At 40.1% G+C, this 9508-nt stretch overlaps 1 pseudogene; it reads left to right on the forward strand.

Moving 5' to 3' along the window:
* Window positions 1–5444: 5444 nt before the first annotated feature.
* LOC126268262 (5S ribosomal RNA) lies at window positions 5445–5562 on the forward strand (annotated as a pseudogene).
* The last annotated feature ends 3946 nt before the right edge of the window (window positions 5563–9508 follow it).

Below are 9508 nucleotides of genomic sequence, written 5' to 3' on the forward strand. Positions count from 1 at the left end.
GAGGTCTAAAACGACAGTTCGCAACTGGGAAATATTCTTGGCAGTCTTGGACAATGCTGACACCCTACAGCGTTTCAACCCTTCTCTAGGAACACTGCGGGGTTGCGTCCCCAATGAACGTGATCGCACCCATACAACAGTGTTTGCTCTCGTGTACAAGATGGAGCCACTGGCGACCGTTGAAATCCACTCGACGAAATTTGAGCGTAATCCGAAGCATCAAAGGGTACTAATGGTTTTCAACCCTTCTCTTTTTCGCCTTCATGTGGCGCGTTCTCTGAGGAGCGCAACACTATGAGTGAATAACATGGCAAAGAGTCCTTTAAAGACCCCCGAGTTCGGCAACACCCTCGGCGCCAGCCACGCAATCTCGTTGGGCTCGTTACTGACGTAACTCTCAAGAACTTCGACACGAATTCGACCTCGCGGCTGCTTTAGCTCCTGAAGGTAGGCCAGCTGCACCACAGGGGTGTCGAAGGGGTTGCGTAACTCGTAGGCGCTGGAGCATCAGTCAACTACTTGACGCATTGCCGAGCCCGATTGTGACGTCGCAGGGGGCCAAGTTTTTTTACCATTACAGAGGAAGGTTGTAGGTACCTTTGAGGTAAATTTTCAACTTACGTGTTGCAATAGGTGACCATTACGGGGAATATTTCTAACGAGATCAACGAAGTTGCGTGGGTGGCACCGAGTGCTTTGCCAAACTTGAGGGTCTTAGAGAAGGCCTTCGCCGTTTCATTCACGCAAAAGCTAATGTTGCATCCTCGCGTTATCACACCGCAGGGGGGCGCAAAATAGGAGGATTGAAAAAGTATGAGTGGCCTTTTATGTTCCGTATCACGTTCAAATTTCGTCGAATGGTTTTGAAAGATCCCCTAGAGGTTTCCGTCTCTACACGAGAGCAAAACTGCTGTCGCGCTGCGCTCCAAAGGGGTACGATCGCATTCAATGTTGATGCAGCTCACCAATTTCCTTAGAGCACGGTTTCCCAAACTGTTTTGTCCAGAACATTGGTGTTCCGAGGGAAGTAAATCAGTGCTCCACGAAAAACTGTTAATAACACGGCTGTTTTTTGTTGGACATTTTGATGATACTAATAATTTTTTTAAATTTTAACGTGCTTTTTGTTTTATAAGTTATATTTTAAAATTGGTAAAATTACTGAATGAATCAAGTTTTTTTTCATTTTTAAAATTTTATTGACCTCCAAACTACATAAGGTGTTCCATCGAAGTACGGGGATTCTCAAAGTGCTCCTTCGGAGGAAGTGTTTGGGTCCACTGACTTAGAGAAGGGTTGAAACGTCCGAGGGTGTCAGAGTGTCAAAGATTGTCAAGAACATCTCATCGCACCACGAACTTTCGTTTTCAAGCACGAAATGTGTGGGATTCAACGCCCCAAGGGAACGGGTGGTTTCATTGACGCCCTTTATGCCACTCTTGAGGTCTTTTCTTGTCGGCTCTGAGTGGCGCTCTGTCTAAAATGTTTTCCTCGCCCTCCCATAAGAAAACCATGTGATTTCAACGCTGGGTGTCGCAGGTCTGACCACCATCGCACAGACGTCAATAAAAGGGCTGAAATATGGGTAAGAGGGGCTGTTACGACCTTCTCATAGAGTGACAAGTCCAAAGTGATGTTGGGAAGAATTTTTGTGAAATTTTTGCCAATGAGACATCATTAACCCATCTTATATCTCACATGAGCTTTTCACTAATCAAATATTAAATGCTCTGAGTAACCGGAAGTCACCCGTTAGGATTTTTTTGTGATCTCTTAAAGGCTTTTGATTGTGATTGTGTAAATCATGGAGTACTTCTGAATAAGCTCAAGTACTGTGGTGTGAATGGGACAGCGCTCAAATGGTTTAAATCGTACCTAACTGGAAGCGTGCAGAAAGTTGAAATAAGTAGTTTACATAATATGCAAGAAATTGGTGATTTCTCAAACAAGGGAACAATCAAGAATAGGGTGCCGCACGGTTAGGACTTGGGTCCTCTGCTGCTCTTAATATATATCAATGACTTGCCATTCTATATTCACGAAGATGCAAAGCTAGTACTTTTTGCCGATGATACAAGCATACAAAAATTAACTGGTGAAATTGTAAATGATGTTTTTCAGAAAATCATTAAGTTGTTCTCTGCAAATAGACTCTCATTAAACTTCGACAAAACACAGTATATACAGGTCCACAAGGTAAATGGAATGATACCATTAGTAAACGTAGACTTCTATCAGAAATCGGTAGCTAAGGTAGAATGTTCAAAATTTCTAGGTGTATGCATTAATGAGCGGTTGAACTGCAAAAACATACGGAAGATCTGCTGAAACGTTTGAGTTCAGTTACTTATGCTATTAGGGTCATCGCAAATTTTGGCGATATACGTCTCAGTAAATTAGCTTACCACGCCTATTTTTATTCTCTGCTTTCGTATGGCATCATATTCTGGGGTAACTCATCATTGAGTAAAAGAGTGTTGATTGCACAAAAGTGTGTAATCATAATATTTGCTGGAGCTCATCCAAGATCATCCTGCACACACTTATTTAAAGAGCTAGAGATCTTCACAGTAGCCTCACAATATATGTATTCACCTATGAAATTTGTTATTAACAATCCGATCGAATTCAGAAGTAATAGCAGTGTACATGGCTGCAACACTGGGAGAAAGGATGATCTTCACTACTCAATGTTAAATCTAACGTTGGCTCAGAAGGGTGTAAATTATGCTGCCACAAAAGTCTTTGGTCACTTACCTAATAGCATCACAAGTCTGACATATAGCATTTAAAAGGAAATTAAAAGAATGTCTAAATGACAATCTCCACAAAAAATTATAAACATTAAGTGCCATGTAATATTTTGTGTAATATATTGTACAGACAGCTTTTATTAACCTGACACATTCCGCATCATTATGAAGTGTCGTATTCATGATCTATGGAACAAGTACTAATCTAAACTAATCAGCCGTGGTCTTTTTCTCGCATCTGTCGACACCTTTCTGTTTGAAGCGTCGCCTGCGCCCGAGGGTCCCGTCGCAGGACGCCATTATTTTCCAAACATTGCACGGGAAGGTTCTAGGCACATTTGAGGCAAATTTCAGACTTATACGTTGACATTGGAGGCAATTACGGGGTTTCAATAAGCTGATCCTTTAGTTTTGTTGCGCAGTGTATATTTGCCGGACAGCTCACGTCGTTAAACACTTCCAACGCTGACTCTGTCGATACCCCCGAAAGCTCGACATTAGAAGACACAGGAAGGGCATTCATTACTATGATAGCAGTCCGGATCGCCGAGGGCAACAACGAGGAAAATGCCGCTCGCCTCTACACGGACAACTGTGACGCAGGTTCTTGTTTGCTGGAGCTACGAATCCAATAATACATCGTTTGAGCCACTCAAGTTAGGATGGCTTCAGCTTAAACGAGTCCCTTTCGAAAACACTTCTTACTGAGCTGACAAGGCTACTGATAAAGACGTTGTGACCCTAGACTCACAATCCTCTCTTTCTGACATTGTTTTTTCCGTGCTATCTTAATTGGGAAGCAGAGCGAGGTTACACGATAATTAAGCAAGGTCACCTTGTCTCCAGTTCCGGTCATCTTGTTCTTGCCGAGTGTATAACACCTTTTTTCTGAGAGGTTTCTAAAATAGCCAGCATCGGAAACGTTTGAGTAATTTTCTTCAATGTGGCAACAAGCGCGTATGACGATGGTTGTAACTTCGTCACAGGCTGAAGCTGTACCAACGTATCCATTCCAGTCTATTATTCGATCCGTATTTATTGCGCAATTGTGGATGTTCTTTGATAATATATTATTATTATTATTATTATTTCAATGCTTTTTAAATGCTTCCTTGACCCGCTTGCAACATGTCAGGAATCCCTGTCTGATCCTCCGTGAGGCTCCTTTGGGTTCGTAAATCATCGTGTATCTTGATCACATGTTTCTTCTCGTCTTCCACCTCGTTGTCTTCCAGAGAGCACTGTTCCACATGACCGCTTACCACCTTCAGTCCTCCCCTTTCGCCAGATTTCCGCATGAATCAGTTCTTTTCTTTCCCATTCGTTTCCGACTGCGTTGGATATATTTCCTGAGCTTTCAGCTTCCAAACTGTGAAGATATTTCCAGTCGAAAACTCCAGAGTGAAGTTTGCACCAGGTTCTTCGAGAATTTTAACAGAATCGATTCCTCCATGGCGTATTTATTTCAGTGGTACACAAACTAAAATTGTGCTTTTATAAGATTACCGTTTTCCCCAACACTTTCCCTTGTTCAGGAAGATTTTACCTTTATAGAGAAACTCGTTACGTTTCCTACAAGATCAAGAGTGAAGAACCTTAGATCCCAAGAGAATTTTAATTTTAATATTCGTCCTCATCATCATCACCATCATCATTATCATCATCAACAACAACAAGAATAGGGATTAGCCTTGTGATGACAATCTGCCTTCAAAGATTTCAGAACTGGACTTTTAATCTTTTTTGTAGCCATTATTACGCTTCCATTTGGCTTTGTATTTCAACGCTATCTTTGGACATCTATTACTCGCCAGTCTTCAGCACGATTTATGCGTATTATCAGACGTGTTTCAATTTCTTCTAGTAAACACTTTACAGCTAATCTGAGGCTTATGTCTAGTTTTGCAAACGAGCACTTGTTGTGTATCTTAACATTGAGTGCAGAATCAGTCTTTCTACTGTCTAGATGGTTGCAGTTTTGTTTTTCTGTCACGGTCCAGCACTCTGTTCCATAAACGATTGTAGGGACCGCCGTGGTTCTACAGAATTTTATCAGAGATTCAACACCGGCATTACCAACTACAGTAGGTTTACTTATGCTGTATAAACTATAGAACGATTTAATTTAATTCTTAATTTGTGTGGCCTTATTGACCGTAGTTGCTTTACAGTTGTTGAGGGTATTTTTGCCCCAATCCCTACAACTACATATATGCGTGTTTTTCACTAGACACGTTTCGCTTTATTGAGGTAAAACATCATCAGTGGTCTGTAATTAAGTTATCTACGTTTTCATTTGCTTTAAGATCAAAAAACAGATCTTTAACAATATATCGATTTTTAATTATGGCGATTTCCGCTTCAGTTATCGCCTACATCGGGAAATGCCGTCTGCTAGTACATCGTTGACGCTTTTCTTCTTTAGACACTGATAGTTGTGGTCCAATTTTTAGTTTATCTGGAGCACTATGCATTTTTTTATGTTTTTCACAGCACACTTTTTCGCGAACCACTGTTTTCTGTTTGTTTAGATACTTCTAAGTACGTACTGTGGTTTGCGTTTTCTAGTGTTGTCAACATAACCTGTCACTAGTTTGTCTTTGACTTATATTCTTTTATTTCTTTTTTCTATGTGTGTAATTCTATTTAATTATGTTCCTGTGTATTTGTTACTGTGCAAGAGTAGGAATCGGCAACGGCCTTGCCGCAGTGGTTACACCGGTTCCCGTGAGATCACCGAAGTTAAGCGCTGTCGGGCGTGGTCGGCACTTGGATGGGTGACCATCCAGGCCGCCATGCGCTGTTGCCATTCTTCGGGGTGCACTCAGCCTCGTGATGCCAATTGAGGCGCTACTCGACCGAATAGTACGGTTTCCGTCAAGAATACCATTATAACGACCGGGAGAGCAGTGTGCTGACCCCACGCCCCTCCTATCCGCATCTTACATTGAGGATGACACGGCGGTACCACTAGGCCACTCGTGGCATGAAGACGGAGTGAGTAAGAGTAGGAATAGTGATGGAGTTTTTTATGTGTATATAACACTAGATGAAAACATACACAACTCTTAAAAATAGGCTAAAACACAGTGGTGACTCACCAGCAAATGAAAAACAAATAGAAGATCTCATTATAGAATCTGAATATATTCTCAATGTAGAAGAAAAAAATGAAAACAGCCATGTAAACAAAGGGTTAACTACTGAGTTAATAAAAGGAGAAATTAATACGTAGCAACGAAGATGAAAAGAGAAAACAATGAATTAAAAAATAATTGCGATTAGACACAACTTACAAATTTAAAGAAAAAATGCAAGCGGAATACAACATTATATAAAACAACAACAAAGGGTAATTGTGTAGTCCTCATGAAAACAGAAGAATACACAGAAAAAAAACAGAAGAATGTATGAGCAAAAACAACATAAAAAATTTAAAATCAGTCCCCACTAACAGATTTCAAATACAGGTTAAAAAAAACTCAGAAACATAGAGCATACATTTACAGACAGAGAGAAACAGAGACTTGCACTAAAAAGTTCTCAAGTACCCCCCTCCCCAACATGAGAGAAAAATTCTGTAACCATTCTTTCCCTACACTTACACATTAACATAATTAATATAGAATTACACACATAGAAGAAAGGAAAAAAAGAACATTGGTTAAAGACAAACTAGTGGTAACGTTATGTTGGCAACACTATAAAACATAAACCACAATACTCGCTCAGTAGGACAAAAACAAACAGAAAATAGTGGTGTGCGGAAAAGTGTGCTGTGAAAAATATAAAAAATGCATAGTGCTGCAGAGAAACTAAAAATTAGACCAAAACTATTAGTATCTGAAGTAGAAGAACCTCAACGACGTGTTAGCAGACAACATTTCACGATTTAGGCTAGAAATCAAGTGGAAATCATCGTAAGTAACAATCAGCATATTGCTATCAAACTGTTTTTCGATCTTCAAGCAAATCAAAATGTAAATATCTTAATTACAGACCACTGATGATGCTTTACCTCAATGGAACGAAACGCGTCTGGCGCAAAAACACCCATTTTTGTAGTTGCAACGACAGAACGAAAATACCCTCAAGGATTCAATTTTGGAGTTGATATCACTGAAATTAAGTAAGCTTAAACTATAACCTAAATTCTAATAAACATTGTTTGCTAAAGTCCGTCTCCAGTTAGGGTTTTTGTTCTTTTTCGCTATCTCTGTGTGAAATATTGTATCTGAGACATGTGCAGATATTTCAAAATGGCGTGTTTTTGTTGTTGAAGGACCTTTTTGGGGTACCTTTTATAACTCATATTCTGATTTTGATATAGTTACTTGGAAATCTGCAGAGTAACTTCATCTTCGGTAACACTTTATTATATTTTAGAGTCACGTAATCTCTTGAGTTGTGAATACTCAAAGCAAAAATTTTCATTTCGAAGATCATTGTAAATTTAAAGACAAAAGATTTTAACTTACCAAAATATGGAAGATCAAGATTTTTAATTCACCAAAATAAGGAAAATCATTTCTCGGGGGTACAAATTTGATATTTACAACGAAAATGTATTTTTCGTTTCAAGAGTAACGGATTTTGAAATCAAACGCAGTGCATCGAGTGTGTGTAATTCCTTTCCTCAAGAGAGAATAACTTTCTTTCTCAAGGTCACTAGTGCGTTAGTGAAAAACTATAGCTCCAATAATGGCAGAAAGTGTTGGACAAGGAACCTAACGGGTGAAGTGGACACTGGCGAGTGAAAGGTCTGGCTGTGAGAGTGTGGTCAGCGTATGCGGCTGCCCAGTGGAGGGATACATGTTGAATTCCGGGTACCGCTAGGGGTGTTACCTTGGTGGCAAGACCGAACAGGTTTTATGCAGCCTCGTGATGCCAGTTGAGGAGCCACTAGAATGAGAAACAGCAGTTCCAAAGTTGGAAGCGTGGTAATAGCCAGGAAAGCACATCCGAGGTAAGACACAATCAGATCTTCACTGCGCGATAACAGAGATGATTATTTTGACGACGGCGCCATCGAAGCACATTTACTAAACACCGTTTCCCGAAATTCCTTCACAAAAGAAGACGAAGTAAATACCTCAGAATTCGAATCAAGAACAACAGCTAACATGAGTAACTTATAAGCGGATATCGTTGGTGCAGCGAAGCAGCTTAAGACATTTAAGAAAGGCAAACCTTCCGGTCCAGATTGTATACCAGTCAGGTTCCTTTCAGAGTATGCTAATACACTTGCTCCATACTTAGCAAATCACGCACAACCGCTGTCTTGTAGAAAGATCAGTACCCAGAGACTGGAAAGTTGCTCGAGTGACACCAATACCCAAGAAAGGAAATAGGAGTAATCCACTGAATTGCAGGCCCATATCATTAACGTCGATATGCAGAAGGATTTTGGAACATATACTGTGCTCCAACGTTGTTAATCACCACGAAGAAAATGATTAATTGACAAATAGCCGACATGGACTCAGAAAATATCGTTCTTGTGAAACGCAACTAGCTCCTTATTCTCACGAAGTAATGAGTGCTATCGACGGGAAGACATCAAACTGGTTTCATATTTTTAGATTTCAGAAGACTTTTGACACTGTTCCTCACAAAGGACTTTTAATTAAATTGCCTGCCTACGTCTCAGTTGCGTGACCGGATTCGTTATTTCCCGGCAGATAAGTCACAGTTCTTAATAACTGACACTAAATCAGCGAGTAAAATAGAAGTAATATCTGGCTTTCCCCAAGGAAGTGTTATGGGCCCTCAGTTGTTCCTGATCCACATAAACGATTTAGGAAACAATCTGAGCAGTCCTCTTAGAGTGTTTACGGATGATGCTCTCATTTACCGTCATTTTATGCCATCAGATGATCGAAACTAATTGCAAAGTGATTTAAACAAGGTATCTGGACGGTGCAAAAAGTGACTCATGAAAAGTGTGAAGTCATCCTTGATGAGCAGTAAAAAGCTTAATTTTAGTTAAGCGACAATTCACACAAATCTAACTCTGTAAGCTCAAGTAGATATTTAGGGATTTCGGTACATTTACGAATACCTTATAATGAAGCGATCACACAGATAATGTTGCGAGGGAGGCATACCAAAGACCGTGATTTATTGGTAGAACAGTTAGAAAATGTAGCAGATTTACTGAAGAGACTGCTTACACTAAGCTTGTCCGTCCTTTCTTGGAATATTGGTGTGAAGTGTAGGATCCACATCAGATAGGATTGACGGAGGACATCGAAAAAGTTCAAAGAAGGGCAGCTCGTTTTGTACTGCTGCGAAGTAGCGGAGAGAGTGCCACAGACATACATGAATTTGAGGTGGCATTTATTAAAACAAATGTGTTTTTTGCCGCGGCAGGATCTTCTCACGAAATTTCAATCACCGACTTTCTCTTTTCAGAATTTGAAAATATTGTATTGGCGCCCACCTACATAGGGACGCAGGCTCAGTATTTTCAATTTCGCAAAAGTCATCGGAAGTAGTTATCGCGGACGCGAATACAGTATTAATAGGTGTCCAGGATAACGATACTGTGAAACTGAAAAACTGACCCGGCGTCAAAAAATAGTTTTGAATCCCGTTCACAATGATACCAAATATACATTCATAACTTCATTTACTGTGAAAGTATTGAGTTTGAAAAATGTAAATATCAGAAATTTTTAAGTCCCACCATTACCCTTATAGTGGAAAACTTTAAATTTGCTGACATGATCTCCGATACCTCTCGAGTCCGGCAT

Source organism: Schistocerca gregaria, chromosome 4 (genome assembly GCF_023897955.1).
Source record: "Schistocerca gregaria isolate iqSchGreg1 chromosome 4, iqSchGreg1.2, whole genome shotgun sequence".
NCBI lineage: Eukaryota > Metazoa > Arthropoda > Insecta > Orthoptera > Acrididae > Schistocerca > Schistocerca gregaria.